At 47.8% G+C, this 18,581-nt stretch overlaps 1 protein-coding gene across 1 annotated transcript in view; it reads right to left on the reverse strand.

Moving 5' to 3' along the window:
- The window catches only part of TCF7L1 (transcription factor 7 like 1), a 187,284-nt gene that overhangs the window by 150,159 nt on the left and 18,544 nt on the right, over positions 1-18,581 (reverse strand). The window lies entirely within an intron of this gene.

Genomic DNA, 18,581 nt, shown 5'->3' on the forward strand with positions numbered 1-18,581 from the left:
CAGGTTGAGGACTTCCCTGGTGGTCCATGCATGCTCCACGCATGCTTAGTTGCTCAGTTGTGTCCGACTCTTTGTGACCCCATGGGCTGTATCCCGCCAGGCTCCACTATCCATGGGATTTCCCAGGCAAGAATACTGGAGTGGGTTGCCATATCTCCAGGAGATATTCCTGACCCAGGGATCAAACCCAGGTCTCCTGCATTGCAGGTGGATTCCGTACCATCTGAGCCACTAAGGAATCCTTGGTAGTCCACTGGTTAAGAATCCTTCTGCCAATGCAAGGGATACAAGTTTGGTCCCTGTTCCAGGAAGATTCCACATGCCAAGGGGCAACTAACCCCTTGAGCTGAGCCCTCCTGCCCTAGAGGCCGTGCTCTGCAACACAAGAAGCCACCTCAGTGAGAAGCCCTCACATTGCAGTGAAGAGTAGCCACTGCTCTCAGCAACTAGAGAAAGCCCAATGCAACCAAACAAGAAGAAGTAAGATTGACCTGATGGGGTGAGGTCAGATGTGGAAGGGAAAGGAAACAACTGCTGCTTTCCTGGAAGTGAAGGTATATGAGATGATGGTGTTTAGGAAGATGGATCTCACAGTATAGGGCAGGTGAGTTGAATGAAAGGTATAGAAGCAGGACATCTCCACCAGATTTTCTTCCTGGGATGGTAGGGACCTTGGTCTTCTGCCAAATTTGGTTTCAAAAATTATATTTACAAAAACATTTGAGGCCCTCTTCTGACAACCTGCATGTGGCTGCAGCACCCACGTTCCGTCTAAACCCCAGCTTTGCCAATCAGTAGCTGGTGCTTATGCTGGCAGCCATGTAGCCTCCCCCGGTTCCCTGGCACTGAGCTACCCTCTTCCTTTGGGCGTTGGCACCACCTCTGCCTGGGCTCCTGGAGCCTCTCAGGGTCTGTGTGGGGCTTGCCTGTCTGAACCAGCCTGCCCTCTCTTCCCTTCTCCAAATATTTTTCCGTCTAGCATCCCAGCACTCACTCTCAGGAGCTGGTCTTGCACTGTGTACTAGCTCTTACCCCCGAGGCAGTTCCGTGTTGCTAGAATCATCCTGCAGAGGTTGTGGCTGCAGGGTTAGAGAAGGCTAGCATCTCTGACTATAATCTTTAAGTTAGTGTTATTGTTTAGTTGCTAAGTCATGTCTGACTCTTTGGCTACCCCAATGAACTGTAGCCCGCCAGGGTCCTCTGTCTATGTGTCTCCAGGCAGGAATATTGGAGTGGGTTGCCATGCCCTCCTCCAGGGGATCTTCCCAACCCAGGGATAGAACCCGCATCTCTTGCATCTACTGCATGGGCAGGCAGTAGTATTATCACTAGTACCACCTGGGAAGCCCACAGACCCAGTAAGCACTGTTGTCCTGTATGGTTGGAGAATGGAGTGTTCCGCTTAATCAGATGTCCTGTAACTGGGAAATGCCGAAGTTACAATAAACACATGACTGGCTTTGGGGAAAAAGTTACCATCTTTATTTTCAGTGTACTCTGGAATTTGTATCAACTATCTTTTCTTCTACCATGACATCACAATAGCACCCGCAGCGAAGGGACTAACATTCCCATCCTGCCTTCAGAAGCCATGCCCAGCAGAGCAGGAGCTCAGTACAGTCAGTTGAGGGGCACAGGGAAGGATGAGCAGGGCCCCTGGGTACCCCCCACACATCAAGCTATGGCTTCTCCCCACAACCTGCACCATGTCTTCCCAGGCATCTGCCTAGTCCCTACCCGGCTCCTCATCCCCCAGGAGGCCTGGCGCCTTTCTCCAAACTCCAGGGAGCTGGTTTCCCTATTATCCTGACTCTCTCTCTTGCTTCACTCCCTCTCCCCAGCCCAGAGAAACACTCTGATCCCCCAGGACATGGGGAGCTGTGTCTACATAGTGCAAGCAACTTCGCCAGCCAGGACTCCAGCTGTGGGGCTCCAGGCCCAAACTGGGCCTTGTAAATGGTAACCACACCTAGCATTGAAGTCCAAATGCTCCAAAGGTCTCTGGACAAGTCAAATTACTACCTCCAGCCCCAAGGCTGATAGTTCTCTGATTAATGGAACAACTGATAATAATTCACTATGTGCCACACAACCAAGTTCAAGCACATGCTTGTAAACTGTTCTGTATCATGACTGTTGGGGTAGTTACATAAATCTCTAAAACCTCATAGAACTGTATAGACACATACACACACACATACCATCAAGGTGTGTTTTAAGTGGTGCAAACTGAACAAGGTCTGTAATCTAGTTAACAGTAATGTGCCTACAATGCAGGAAACTCAGGTTTGATCCCCGGGTCAGGACAATCCCCTGGATAAGGAAATGGCAACCCACTCCAGTATTCTTGCCTGGAGAATTCCATGAACAGAGGAACCTGACGGGCTACAGTCCACGGGGCTGCAAAGAGTCAGACGACTGAGAGACTAACACACCCCAAAATCAATATCCTGATTTTGATATTGAATTTGAGCTATGTAAGATGTTGTGCATGTGTGCTAAGTCGCTTCAATCGTGTCAACTTTTTGCAACTCCATAGAGTGTAGCCCAAAAGGCTCCTTTGTCCATGGGGTTCTCCAGGCAAGAATACTCAAGTGGGTTGCTATGCCCTCTTCCAGGGGAGCTTCCCGACCCTGGGGATCCCGACCCCTGCGTCACCTGTGTCTCCTGCATTGGCAGGTGGATTCTTTACTACTGTGCCATCTGGGAAACCCTTATAAGATGTTATCTAGGGACAAACTGTTGGAAGAGTTCCCAGGACCCTTATACTCTTTTTCTGCAACTACCTGTGAGTCTAATTATTTTGAAAGAAAAGTAAAAAGTGAAAAAACCCCTCTAGAACCCCATAACCCTAATCACCTTCGATCAAATCATTTTCACACCCCCAGGGTCTGTGAGCTGGCACCATGTTGTTTTTCCAGGTGACCTGGAACGGGTCCTCCGAGGCCAGCTCTCTTCTCAACAAGGCACAAATGCAAAGCTTGTGCATTTCCAGAGTGACCAAGAACACGCCCCTGCGTATTTAGCTCTGGGAAGAGTACATGGTTATTTCGCCAAAAGCCACTCTCAGTCCCACTCCCATGAAGACAGGGACTGGCTTCCCCAAGCAGGACCCAACAGGACTGAAGGGCAAACTTAAGGCTGGACTTGTTCTAAAATGTCTTCCTAATCCTTGATGTCTTTGAAAAGAAAATGGGTCCAAGTCCATGTGAGCGCATGTGTATACACAGCTTAGCCCAAGGAGCCAAAAATAAAAGTTTACAAATATTAACTAAGTCAGTGATTGTCAAGACTGTAGCTAGAACTATTTCCATTTATAGGATTTACCCACCCACTGGGGACCATGAGGGGTTATGACAAACACAAACCAAGGTTTCTAAACCTCTTCAGTGCCACAGACCCCCACCCTAGCCGGCAGCCTGGAGAAGCCTGTGGACCCTACTTAGAATAAGTACACAAACTAAATACATGGCATTATCCAGGAAACCGATTACAGAAACACGAGCTATCAAAATATTTCAAAATTGTGCTATGGTAATTAACACATTAAATAAGACCTAGTGGTAAGGGATTTCCCTGGTGGACCAGTGGCTAAGACTCTCCCAATGCAGGGGGCCAGGGTCAATTCCTGGCCAGGTACTGGATCCCACATGCTGCAATAAAAACATCTAGCATGCCCTTGTTGTTGTTGTTTAGTCGCTAAGTCGTGTCTGACTCTTTGTGACCCCGTGGACTGTAGCCTGACCTCTGTCTATGGGATTTTCCAGGCAAGAATACTGGAGTGGATTGCCATTTTCTTCTCCAGGGGATCTTTGGGACCCAGGGATTGAACCCAAGTCTCCTGCATTGGCAGGTGGATTCTTTACCATCTGAGTCACCAGGGAAGCCCCTCCACATGCTGTCATGAAGATCAAAGATCCAAGTGCCAAAACTAAGTCCCAGGGTAGCCAAACAAATATTAAAAAATAAATATGTGGTGAGTACCACAGTCACCTTAATTTTGAAGTACCAATGAGGATAATGATACATCAAGAGATTCAAAGTATCTGAAGTATCTCAAACATTAAAACAAAATCTCAGCAGTTCCTACTAGTGGCAATCATGGTACCGCTAACATCACCAAGGTTTGCTGTCTACATTCCCAATCAAAGGAAATGCAAACTTTCAGGTAGTGAAAATAAAATGTAACTTTTTTCCATCAAAGTTTTTGGAGCCACCCTTGAATTTTGTCCATGGGTAGCCTCATGTTAAGAACCTCAGGGATACAAAATGAAAAATAACCTATAGAATAAGAAAAAATATTTGCAAACAACACAACTGAAAAGATAGTAATCTCCCAAATGTATAAATAGTTTATAGGGCTTAATATTAAAAAAAAAATTTAAAAATAGGTAGAACAGCTAGACAAGACTTTTCTCCAAAGAAGATAATACAGATGGTCATACAGATGGAAAGATGCTCAACATTACAAATTATTAGAGAAATACAAATCAAAAACTACAATGAAGTACCACCTAACATTGGTCAGAATGGCCACAATTAAAGTTGACAAGTAATAAATGCAAAAGAGGGTGTGGAGAAAAGGGAACCCACCTACACTGTTGGTGGGAAGGTAAACTTTGGAGAACAGTATGGAGGCGCCTTAAAAAACGAGAGATAGCATGATCCCACAATCCCACTCCTAGGCATATATCCCGAGAAAATCATGGTTCATAAGGATACATGCACCCCAATATTCATTGCAGCACTGTTTGCAGTAGCCAAGACATGGAAGCAACCTCAGTGTCCATCAACAGATAAATGGATAAAGAAGATGGGGTACATAAACACAATGAAATATTACTCAGCCATAAAAAGAATGAAAGAATGTCGTCATTTGCAGTGACATGGATGGACCTAGAGATTATCATACCACATGAAGTCAGGCAGAGAAAGACAAATATCATATGACATCACTTACATATGGAATCTTTAAAATGGTACAAATGAACTTATTTTAAAAATCAGAAAAAGATCCACATACATAGAAAACAGGCTTATGGTTACCAAAGGGGAAAGGAGTGGGGAGAGAGATAAATTAATAGGAGTTGGGGATTAACAGAAACATAGTACTGTATATAAAATAGATTAACCACAGGACCTACTGTAGAACACAAGAAACTATAAACAATATCTTACAATAGCCTATAATAGAAAAGAACCTGGAAAAGAATACATATACACATATACATACATATGTATATAACTGAATTATACTGAAAATCAACTACACATCAAAAAATTTTTTTAATTAAAAAATTTAAAATCCAAAAAGAAAAAGACAGAAAAAGAACCTCAGGAGTGAGCAGCTGATATATGACTTGCAGGGCCATGAAACACATTTCCTATCCACACCCCCATCATTCCCTCACCATTTACCACTTACATACATTACACATGATAACGTATGTACATTCCAAAGACATCCCACCACCAACACAGAGCCTACATCCAATGAATTTTCACGCATCCATTCAAACCGATGTTTAACACTAGCACCTGATTCCAGCTTTTACCTGGGGCAGGGAGGCCCATCCACCCCACATAGCTCATCTCTTCATCTAGCTTCTCACCAGCTCCTGCCATTGTGAGGAAATACACCATCTCTGGGGGAGCCTGAACATAAACCATCATACTCCAAGTGTACCCAGAACCAGGGGACCAGATGTCAGGACCCTGGCAAGTTAGTGCTAGATGCTGAGAAATCACCAGCCCTGGGCTTCATGCTCTGTGTGATTTGAGAGTGGGAATAGATATAAAGAAAAACTATACTATCGGCTTTACAGATTAAAGGCTGCAGCTAAGAGACTTCCCTGGTGGTCCCCTTTCTTATGGTTAGCAATCCACCTTCCAATGCAGGGACAGGGGTTTAATCACTGGTCACGGAACTAAGATCCCACCTGCCTCGGGGCAACTAAGTCTGTGTGCCACAAATACTGAGCCCTCGCCCCACAACAAGAGAGAAGCCCTTGCTCTTTAATGAAAGATCTCACATGCTGCAGCTAAGATGCAGTCAAAAATAAATAAATATTCAAATAAAAATTAAAAAAACAGCTGCAGCTAAGGTGGAAAGCTTGGAGAAGAGTAGTTCAAGGTTGAAGAGGTGTTCAGTTGCTAAGTCCGATTCTTTATGACCCCATGGACTGCATCATGCCAGGCTTCCCTGTCCTTCATTATGTCCCAGAGTTTGCTCAAACTCATGTTGCTTGAGTCAGCTGAAGAGGCATGCATGCTAAGTCACTCAGTAGTGTCCGACTCTTTGCGATCCCACAGACTGTAGCCCGCCAGGCTCCTCTGTCCATGGCGTTCTCCAGGCAAGAATACTGGAGTGGGTTGCCATGCCCTCCTCCAGGGAATATTCCCAACCCTGGGATCAAACCCATGGCAGATTCTTTAAAACCAGTGGCACCTCAGAGTATGACTTTGTCTAGAGACAGGGTCTTACCAGAGGGAATCAAGTTAACAGGAGGTCATTGGAATGGGTCCTAATTCAGTATGTCTGGTATCCTTCTAAAGGGGGATTATTTAGACACGGAGGCATACCTAGGGAAGCTGTGAAGACACAGGGAGAAGATGACATCTGGAAGCCAAGGAGAGAGGCCAGGGAGATGCTCCCTCACAGCCTCAGAAGGAACCAGCTTTGTCAACACTTTGGTTTCAGATTTCTAGTCCCCAAAACTGTGACACAATAAATTTCTGTTGTTCAAGCCAACCAGTGTGTGGCACTTTGTCACAGCTGCCCTGGCAAGTTATTAACATTCAAAGTCACATATATGGCTTGAAAACAGGAAGGCCTTCGCTCAGAGCCCACCTAACTCTGTTTCTTATGTGCCACTCACCAGTCTGAAATTACATTCTGATCAGGAGTTGGTTTCTGGTCCCTGGGCAGAAAGGATGAGCAAGGCCAATGGAGGGGCTCAGGGAAACCAGAGGTCACTGTTGGTGAACCTACCTCCAGCCCACGGGCTTTGGGGGAGCCATCAACTCACCAGACAGAGACTGCTTTAATCCTTTGATTCAAATATTCAGTGAGGAACTCTGGCCTAGAGCAGTGGTTCACAAACTTGGATGTACAACGGAAGCCCCTGTGGAGCTTTAAGAAAATTCCACCCAAACCCGAGCCCCACCCCAGACCAGCCGAATCAAAATCTTGGGAGTCGGGGCTGGGTCAGAGCAATTTCTAAAAGCTCCCCAGATGATTCTAATGTGTAGACCGGGTTGAGAGCCTCTGGACCCTATGACCTTTGAAGGCCTTTCCTTCTCAGAATTCGGTGAGAGTGCACTCCATGTTTATTTTAGTGGTTCTCAGGAGCGTGCTGGGGGTTGCCTGGGGCTGGTTTCTTGGTCCAGACCACAGCCTCCTTTACTGGGTTTGGGTGAATGAGTAATTCTCATGAACCATGGGCCAGTAACAAAGAGGGGAGGAAATTTAAAAAGACTTTTGCCTTTTCATTAAAACATTAATTCAATGAGCTTTGGTTATGAAGCTCCTGAATATTCACTGGAAGGACTGATGTTGAAACTGAAGCTCCAGTACTTTGACCACCTGATGCGAAGAACTCATTTATTAGAAAAGACCTGAGGCTGGGAAAAATTGAGGACAAGAGGAGAAAGGGGCAACTGAGGATAAGATTGGATGGCATCATCAACTCAATGGACATGAGTTTGAGCAAACTCCGAGAGATAGTGAAGGACAGGGAAGTCTGGCATGCTGTAGTTCATGGGGTTGCAAAAAGTCAGACATGACTTAACAACAATAAAAGAAGCTCCTACATGCCAGGAACTCAAAGATGAACCAGAGACCAGCATCTAGACCTCCAGAAGCCTAGTCTCATTCCAGAAATAAACAGACAGCTGTTAAAGTGGGAATACCCCAACTGAGGTGTATATGAGAGCAAGGGGTCAAGACACCACCCCTAAAGCAACAGAAGGTGACCCCAGAGATGATCTTAAAGGAGAAACAAGAGCGTCTTCCATGAGGACAAAAGAGCATGGAAAGGCTTGATCCGTGCTAGGCTGAAATGATTTTGTTCAGCTAGAAACAGAGGAGATAACACATCTGCAGAGACCGAGAAAATGTGAGACCACTGCTCTGTGAATCAGGGATTTAAGAAGGGGTGGCCTGGTGTGGGTAAGGCACTACCCCACCTCCTTGTTCACTCACTGTCCACCTGGGCCCAGCTCTCTCTGGACGGACCCACAGAGCAGCCTCCAGATCCCACATCTGCCCGAGGCAGGGGGGTCTCCATATGAGCTACACACCAATATTTTAAAGGGAGCTCTTCATAAGTACATGTTCCAGAGCTCCACAAGCTAGAGATTCTGGGCACCTGTACTAGGCATGTGAACTTACCACGGGTTCCCTGGAATTCTGATGGGTAACTTTTTTGTTTTGTTTTCAACTTTTTATTTTGGAGTGTAGTTGATCAACAATACTGTGACAGTTTCAGGTGTAGAGCAAAGTGATTCAGTTATACATATACATGTGTCTATTCTTTTACAAATTATTTTCCCATTTAGGTTGTTACATAACATTGAGCAGAGTTCCCTGTGCTATAGAGCAGGTCCTTGTTGGTTATCCATTTTAAATATATCAGTGTTGTACATGTCCATCCCAGACTCCCTAAGAACTTTTCTTTTAATAAACACCTAGGAGTAGAGGATAAGCTTGATTCTGGACCAGCAGTTCTATAAATTTAGCATCTCTGATGGGTAATTCTTAACTTCAGGGGCACTCCTGGCTCTGAGCTCCAAACCTGTTTCCGAGGGCAGTCTGCCAGGCCTGTGGTCCACCACTGGTTTGCCTTGCTGGGCCTGCCTACTTACACCCTTGGCCTCTGTCTCCCACAAGGGGTGCTTACCTGGCTCCCACCCAGAAGGTTGATCCAGGAGCTGGAGTTCTCCCTAAAGGACCCCACCAGGCCCAGGCCCCCTCTAGGTCTCGTTCCTGCTCTCAGGCCAGAGTCTGGCACCAACCTAGCCACGGGGCTGCCCCAGAGGGCAGGCCCCCTGCCCAAGTCCATCACCACAAACCCTCATCCCGCAGTGTGGAATTTCATCCTCAGCCTTTCACATAAGCTGCATCTGCACAAGTGCAGGAGCCCCGGGTCCGCTCCCTGGGTCAGGAAGATCTCCTGGAGGAGGAAAAGGCTACCCACTCCAGTATTCTTGCCTGGGGAATCCCATAGACAGAGGAGCCTGGCGGGCTACAGTCCACGGGGTCACAAACAGTCAGACAGGACTGAAGCGACTGAACATGCATGCACACACGAGGGTACAAATGGGGACTTGTTGTATGTTCTGTGTGCTTCAGGTGTTAACAGGGCTCCCCACAAAGACCAGGATAACAGGGGTATAGGGTTCTTCGCACAAGGAAGTCACTCCTTCCCTGGCGGTCAACCATCCCATTCCAGAAGGCAGACATCCCAGGAGGATGTCTGGGCTGGAGGGAGGGCCTGGAGCACAGGGAACCAGCCCCACCCACCTGGGCACACCTCCCTTCACTTACAGCTCAGAACCTTACTTAGAGAAGACCACGGCCTTCAGACTGTCTTCTGTTCCTGTCTCACAAGGGCCAATCACTTCAAGCCCTGGCACTGAAAACCAAACACCCAAATCACATTTTATAGACTTTATTTACCCTAAAATATACCCTGCTTCCAAACCACCAAGGAACCTGGAAATTTACCAGGAAATTGGGCAACTGTAACTTCTCCTGGAGACTCTGGAATCAACACTTCATTAAATGAGAAAAATTTCTGCGAGTCAAAGCTGTCACAGTACTCAGAAGGATGTGGGCAGGTGAAGTGGGTGTTTTTTCTGAGGGCAAGGTGGTTGGCAAATCCTTAGCTAGAAGGATGCTGGCATGTTCCCCAAAGTCAGCCCAGTAAAGGCATTCATATGTCTGTGAGCTGATGGAACATGTCTGTGGCACTAATTCTTCCACACGGGCTTGGGAAGCCCAGACAGCCCTCGACAACCACACCCTGTCTTACTCCAATTAAACAGGAATGATTTGTGGGTTCTCAATACAAATGACTAGCAAGCGACCTTCTGGAATAAAATTAAGCCTCTTAACTTAAAACAAACAAACAAAATGCACCAAGACGTCAAAAAGATGAGCTCAAATCCACTGTCAAGAGTTTCCTGAGCACTTTTTTTTTTCAACTTGTCTTTCTCCCTTGGGCGATCTCCGGCCTAAGGTCATTGTTACACACAACATTCTTTTCAACTTAAGACTTCATCTATTTCTTCCTATAACACATAATTTTGAAGCACTGAGCTAAGGGAGGCATTTTTACAATGAGCAGGAAAACAGGGTTGCAATAGATAAAAAATGTTGATGCACAGAGGCAGCTGAGAATGGGGAGAAAGAAGGCTAGGTTAATGCTGACTTGGAGAAGTTCTCAGGGCTCAGCTCAATCATAATAAAGTAGAAACGAAGGTAGAGACTTTGAGTAGACTTCATTGTCATGCTTTTCTCTCGTACCAGTTAAAGGTATTGTTGTTTAGTTGCTAAGTCACGTCTGACCCTTTGAGATCCCATGGACTGTAGCCCACCAGGTTCCTCTGTCCATTGGACTTCCCAGGCAAGAATACTGGAGTGGGTTGTCATTTCTTTCTCCAGGGGATCTTCCCTGACCAAGGATTGAACCAACGTTTCCAGTTGGCACACACTGGCAGGCAGATTCTGTACTACAGAGCCACTTGGGAAGCCCATGACATTTATGGGAAGATGCAGTGGATGTGGACCACAGATCTCTATGGAGCACGTTGGAGGAGACAGTAGTGGTGGCTGGGGAAAAAGGTGGGTGGGAGAGCATGACTACAAAGTGGCTGCAGCACAGAGATTTTAGAGGTTTGGAACTAGCGGTGGAATTACAGGAGTCTATTTACATGAGTCTATATGTGTTCAAACGGGTAAAACTGTTATTATTACTATGTTATAGTATGAAAAAGAAAAAAAATCAACACCACCACCTCTAGATAGGGGAGAGAAGGGTAACACACTTCCCCCGTCACGTGAGGGGGTCCCCGGATCCCTCCGAGCACATGTGGATACTCAGCAAAGCTCTCGTCAGGGTGGTGGGCAGGCTTGGAAACCCAGCAACCCAGTGACCATCACCCAGAGCGCTGAGACCCCAGGGAAGCAGCAGAGATGCTGCGGGAGGAAGCTGGTCCCCTCAGTGACAGACGGAGAGAGGGAGCAGAGAAGGACTTGGAGGGGCAGAAGGAAACCAGCCGACGTGGCAGGAGGACGCTGCCAGGGCAGCAGGGCCAGGGGGATGCCTGGTCCCGGCCCAGGCCTGCTGCGAGGGGTCCTGGAGAGGAGCCAGATGTCCCACTTCTCCCCAGGCATCCCTTTCATCAGGGCTTCCATGGGCCGTGGGCCAAGAAAGCCTGAATAAGACCTTTAATTTTCTCAGGGCTTCTCCCTTCTCGGATGGCAAAAGGCCCAGCCCCCAAACCAGTCAAGAGGGCAGGCCCCGATACGGAAGGTGGTACAATGGCCAAACCTGCCTCCCTTCCCACCCCATGAGATCTCCAAATTGCAGGCAGCCACCGGTGCCCATCTCAGCTCCAGGGTTCTTTCTGCAGAGGACCTCACTGGGCATGCGCACAATGACCCACGCATAAAGTGCATGCGCACAATGACCCACGCATAAAGTGTGAGGAAAAGCTGAAGCTTTTCCTGGTTCCTTAGGAAACCTGAGCAGCCCAGCGTGAACCTGAGGGGCAAGGCACATCTCCCTGGACCACAAAAAGGGTGCAGACCGGGGTCTTGAGGGTAAGTAGTTGGGCCAGGAGCTCCAGGAGTCCAGAGTGGTTCCAAGAGAACGGGCTCCAGGGCTTCCCACAGACCATTTGAAAGGCTCCTGAGGGCGGAAGAGGCTGCAGAAGCTGCAGAAGAAACACCAGCGTTTCTGGTCTCCGGCACAAGCCTCCCTCCGGTTCCAGGAATCCCCTTGGCCTCATGCGGGCGCCTCCTGCTATTTATTTACACAGGCTGAATCCCACCTTCTAGGGCGCTGCAGAGCCCTCCTCCAACACAAAGCCCGATTGTGCTTCCACCTCCTCACAGCCAACTCGGAGACAGAAACTCGCCAGAGGGATGACAATTTGTACCAGAGATGGAGACGCAGGCAGATTTAAGGGCACGGTCCTTCAATAATGGCGATCTTTCTTAGGGTGGAAAACCACCTTCGGAGGACAGACAGGAAGGTGTGGCGGGGGGTTTCTGGTGCTAGGAGGCTCTCCTGCAGGTGAGCTCGGGCTATCCGGTTTTGGACCATCTCCAAAGAGCCAGGCCTCACGGCAGGCCTGACTGGGAGAGAAATTAGCATGCTACTCTACTCAATTATCCACTTACAGAGAGGCATGACAACATTTCATTAGAGCAGGACTTGCAAATGCAAAATGCATCAAGAGTAGAAAACCCCACTGTTGTGGGGGTTCCCCCCCCCAAAGAGACAGGAAACTTTATCATCTCCCAAAACTATGCTAGCCTAACCTAGAGTGATTTTGGCAATTCAGACACAATGATTTTTCTCAGGACTTGCCAGGTGGTGCTTTCTCTCTGTACCCAAACCTCTCTCAGCACAGGATTTGGATAACATTATATTTATTTCTTTAATTGTATCTGTTAATTTAGTTTTGGATGCACTGGGTCTTTGCTGCTGCACGTGGGCTTTCTGTAGTTGCAGCAAGTTGGGACAGTCTTTGTTGCGGCGCGTGGGCTTCATAGTGGTGGCTTCTCTTGCTGTCGAGCGCAGGCTCAGGAGTTGTGGCACACGGGCTTAGCTGCCCTGTGGCATGTGGGATCTTCCTGAACCAGAGATCAAATCCATGTCTTCTGCATTGACATATGGATTCTTAACCACTAGACCAACAGGAAAGTCCCAGACTTTATTTTAAAACAGGTTCTTATCTTCCCACAGCAAAATACACTTGAAAAGTGCTGAAACAGCCCTCAGGAAAGCTGGACTCTAGAGCTCTGGGTGGGTTTCAGCTTCCCACGGAGTCTGCAGATGGTCTTCGGGTACCAAACCCAGAAAGGCAGAGAGGTCCCAGACAGAGAGCAATGGGCGCCTATATTCTAAAGCACCCATGCCAGAGGGGACAAGGCAGCAAAATGCAGCCTGTTCATTGCTCAGCTCCTGGGGTTCTGAGGCCAGGTTAAGGGAACCTCTGGGCTGATGTTGTGGCCGCCAGCTTTCCAGCTGCTGCCCACGAAGCAGGCACTTAAACGGCAGTGTGGCTGGTTCCTTGTTTATACTTTGGATTGTTATTGTTCTTGCTCAGTGGCTAAGTCGTATCCGACCCTTTGTGACCACATGGACTATGGGATGCCAGGCTTTCCTGTCCCTCAGTATCTCCCGGAGTCTGCCCAAGTTTGTGTCCATTAAATCAGTGATACCATCCAACCATCTCATCCTCTGTCACCAGCTTCTCCTCCTGTCCTCAATCTTTCCCAGCATCAGGGTCTTTTCCTATGAGTCAGCTGCTCACATCAGGTGGCCAAAGTATTGGAGCTTCATTCCATCCAATGAATCAGGGTTGATTTCCTTTAGGATTGACTGGTTTGATCTCCTTGCTGTCTAGGAGTCTTCTCCAGCACCAGAGTTTAAAAGCATCAATTCTTAGGCACTCAGCCTTCCTTACGGTCCTACTCTCACAACAGTACATGACTACTGTATACTCTGGATACTAGAGTATATACCTCTAGCCCCCCCTCCCCTAGGAGGCTACTCTGTACCTTCCTTACTTCCCGCAGAATGCTTGCTTTCCTCTAACACTTTAAGTTTATTTATTTATTTATTTTTGTCTGTGCTGTGTCTTCATTGCTACGTGCAATCTTTCCCTAGTTTTGGAGAGCCAGGGCTACGCTCCAGATGCGGAGCACTGACTTCTGTTGTTGCGGCTCCTCGGTTCTAGAGCAAGGGCTCAGCAGTTGTGGCCCATGGGCTTAGCTGCCTCTCGGCATGTGGACTCTTCCCAGATCAGGGATCAAACCCACGTCCCCTGCATTGGCAGGCGGATTCTTAACCACTGAGCCACCAGGGAAGTCTCACATTCTCTCACATTCTCTCACATTCCCCAGCTTTTCAGCCATCCCTGGAGGCACCAGGCCACACCCACTGTCTGTGCACACGGTGAGTAATTACCACCAACTGCCCCCACCCCCAGCCCCGTCACCTCCTATGAAGCCCCAGGCCTCCCCTGAGCAGGAAAGGAGGGAGAAAGGAGAGAAAGGAAGGAAAACCAGCAGGGTCTCTCCTGTCCTGCCCCATCCAGCTCCCCGGGCCCAGGCAGGCTGACTTGCCACCATCCCTCCTACTCTCCCCTGCCCCTGCCCCAGAAGCCTCCAAGCCAGTGCTATGGACCCAGCAGGGGGCTGTGGGTCCAAAAACCCCTACAGGTTTCATAGCATCTCAGGTTCATAGGTTCAGGGCTTCTCAGAGACAATGCTCAGGCACTATTGACCATTTCCAAACTGCAGCCTCAGAAGGCAACCACTGGAAGGAGCCCCACAGGTCACCCCGCTCAGCGTCTCCACTGTACAGGCCATGTCCAGGCCACATCCCCCAAACTCATGAAGCCCCTCCCACCACCAAGTGGGAGGTGGTGCCCTGTGGGAGGAGCCAGCAAAAGTGGGTTCCAAATCAATCCCGTCCCCTGGAAGGCTGAGTGGCCTCAGACAAAGATCTTGACCTCTCTGAGCCCTGATTTCCTCCAGAGCAAAGCAGGAATCACAGTGCCCACCTGTGGGGTCATTCTGAGGATTAAGTGAGTTAATATATGCAATACTCCTCTGGGACACTGAACACCCTCAAGAAAGAGACTGTTATTTCTGCAAAAAAGTACTGCTCAGAAAGAAGAGAAATTCAGGTACAAGTCTTGCTATGTTTCCCTTTATTTTGGCCATGCCGTGCAGCATGTATATGCATTGTGCGTGTGTGTGTGCTCAGTCACTTCAGTTTTGTCCAACTCTTTACAACCCCATAGACTATAGTCTATCAGGCTCCTCTGTCCATGGAATTCTCCAGGCAAGAATACTGGAGTGGGTTACCATGCCTTCCTCCAGGGGATCTTCCCAACCCAGGGATCGAACCCTTGGCTCATGCATTGGCAGGCGGATTCTTGACCCACTAAGCCACCAGGGAAGCCCTTGTATATGCATATACACATATAATGACATACGCACATGCACACAGCCACATGTTTATGAGCATACACACACACGCATATGGTTTTATTCGTGTATGATACACTATGTTGTCTGTATACCAGGGTTTTGCAACCTCAGCACTATGAACATTTGCGGCAAGATAATTTTTGCTGTGAGGAACTATCCTGTACCTTTTAAGATGTTAAGCAGCATTCTTGGCCTCCACCCATGAGATGCTAGTAGTAACTTCCCACCGCCCCCACCACCAAGTCATAAGAAACCAAAAATGTCTCCAGACATTGCCAACTGTCCCCCGGGGGACAAAACTGCCCCCACTGGAGAATTAACTGTGTACACACACACACACACACATTCATATGACATGTGCTTTGACAGAGTGATGAGAGAAGCAAGGTAAGAACAGTAGAACTAAATTTCCGAGGACAGAGCCCTTGCAGTGCGCTCATGGAAACTTTACAGGGACTGCGACTACAAACATACACAGTACTTTTGAGCTTCTTTACATCTGTAAAAACGGTTACTGTGCTCGTAAAGACTGCCCGCAGACTTAATTTGGCTCAGACATACAGAGTCCCATTTAGTGGGTAAAATCACTGGGCCCCAAGGCTCCCCAGCTCCAGTCAAGAATATGCTTGGGAACTCGGCCTGGGAGGGGGAGAACACAGGGGGATCCTGTGTACTCTCGCCTCCCGTGCTGGCCTTGAGCTCCCTTGAGCAGGCCACTGGGGGCCATGCCCAAGGAAGGGGGCATTTTGTCAAATGTGCAATTCCCTTTTTACTTGATGTGATAGTAGACTGAACTAAATGTCCTCCTGCCGGGTGAACAAACTTGAGTACACTGACATGAGACCATATGTACACACCTACCTGCCTGGCTACCTGAAGTAAGAGTGAACAGTAATCATAATGATGGGCAGAGAGGTAAAGTGGAAGAGGGGAGGTGAATGTCTGCTTTAGAGAGGGGTCTGTTTACCCCAGTGTTGAAAAACAAGAATCCTGAACTCCATCTACCTCATTATGACTTCTTTAACATTTGTTTTTAATTTACCTGAGATCATAATCTCCACTGAGGACCACATGTGAGCCAAACTTGAACTTGAAAACCAAGCTGGGCCTTTTGTTCTGCCTGCGTTAACGCGTACACAAAGGGGCATCTGATTTCTCCCTCCCCCGTGGCCTGAACACCAGCTCTCATTTATGTAACTAATAATGTGACAGGGGGCTACAGGCTGTCTGGGGGTAATGGGCCCAGCGACAGGTATCATGAAATGAAGGTTCCAATCCCAGCTGATTCACTATGTGCCGCTGAGGCAAGAGATTTCAAAGACTGAGCCTCATATTTAAAAATATTGACAGTTTTCCTTGCTAGGTGGATGCACTGAGGACATTCAGTAGCATTATGAAGGTCTACCAGAAATCCAGTTATTCACACTGAAAGTGAAGACCAAGTCATGGTTCCCAAAGTGGGTTTGCTAGAGCTCTGGTCCTGTGAGATGCTATTCAGAATGAAGGGATCGACAGACCCTTCACTCATCCAACAAATATTTGTGAAGAGCCTTCTAAACTGGTGCTGGGCTTCCCTGGTGGCACAGTGGCAAAGAATCCGCCTGCCAAAGCAGGAGACATGAATTCGATCCTTGGTCGGGGAAGATCCCACAGGCTGAAGAGAAACTAAGCCCACACACCACAACGATTAAGCCCATGCTCTCGAGCTTGTGTGTGTGTGTGTGTTAGTCATTCAGTCCTGTCTGACTCTGCGATCCCACGGACTGTAGCCCACCAGCTTCTTCTGTCCATGGAATTCTCCAGGCAAGAATACCGTAGTGGGTTGCCATTCCCTTCACCAGGGGATCTTCCCAAACCAGGGATCGAACCTGGGTCTTCTGCATTGTAGGCAGATTCTTTGCCATCTGAGCTACCAGGGAAGCACTGGTCTAGAGCTTGGAAATCACAACTACTGAAGCCCGCACACCCTAGAGCCCGTGATCTGCAAAAAAAGAAGCCACTGAAGTGATAAGCCTGAGCTCTGCAACTAGAGTAGCCCCCACTCACCAAAAATAGAGACAAGCCTGTGTAGCAACAAAGATCCAGCACAGCCAAAAATAAACAAATGAAAAAATATAAATTCCTGGTGCTAAAATCCCACAGAAAACAGGCCCCTTCCCCAAGTTCTTCAGTGAGGTTAGGCTCCAGAGAAGACAAGCGCCTATTGGGTCATTGTTAAGTCACATATTCACCAGTAGAGCAATGTGCTCAAGTACAGGGAGCTCAGCATTTGCATCAGGGACCACATCTAAGGCTGGGAGCCAGGGACTATGAAGTGAAATGTGTGCATTGGGTGAGGGACACTGGGTAGATGGTAGTATTTCAAACACAAGGAAAGCCTTGGTCAAATAAGCCAGAGGACTCTTGCATAGCACACTCCCCTCTAAGAGACCACACCGGCATGTTAAAGTCTTGCAGAAATGAAGCAATAGTACTACCTCTTAACATCCCTAGGATGTTACTCTGGGAAATGCTGATAGAGGCTCTATTGTTCCCATAGCCTATAAGAAACTTCAGCATAAAACAAAAGCTCTTGTTTGTATAATTGGAAAACTACCATGTGTCCTCTCAGAACAGCCAAAATACCTTGGAGTTGCTAATGTAATTCTAAAGTATTTTCCTTGGCAAAGGCCTATGAAAACATATGGCTTCTACAACTGCTAACATACCCCCAGTATTACCGATGAAGGAATGTACACAGCTACATACCAGTGGGAACTCTGTCTCCAGCACAGACATCTGCTTCATTTTTAAAAGAATGTACAGCCTTAAACTGGGATGAACTGAAGAAATCTTCATAAAAAGTAACATTCAGGGACTTCCCTGGTGGTCCAGTGGCTAACACTCCACGCTCCCAATGCAGTGGGCCAGGGTTCAATCCCTGGTCAGGGAACTACTTCCCACATGCCGCAACTAAAGATCCTGAGTGCCACAATGAAGATCCCAGTGCAGCCAAACAATTTTTTTTTTTTTTAAGGAAAATTAAAAGGATCAACTACCAGTGATCAACTTCTCAAAGATCACACCCAGGATTCCCCTGGTGGTCCAGTGGTTAAGAAGCTGTCTTCCAAAGCTGTTGATGCGGGGTTGATCCCTGGTCAGGGAACTAAGCTCTCACATGCCACAGGCAACTAAGTCTGCAAGCCACAGCTAGAGAGAGCCCTGTGCTCTCTCTAGCAGTCCCCAAGGATGGCAGTCCCCAACCTTTTTGGCATCAGGGACCAGTTTCATGGGAGACAATTTTTCCACTCATCCTGAATGGAGTAGGATTCGTGCTCCTATGAGAATCTAATGCCGCTATTGATCT

The sequence above is a fragment of the Odocoileus virginianus genome, chromosome 2 (assembly GCF_023699985.2).
Source record: "Odocoileus virginianus isolate 20LAN1187 ecotype Illinois chromosome 2, Ovbor_1.2, whole genome shotgun sequence".
NCBI classification, from domain to species: domain Eukaryota; kingdom Metazoa; phylum Chordata; class Mammalia; order Artiodactyla; family Cervidae; genus Odocoileus; species Odocoileus virginianus.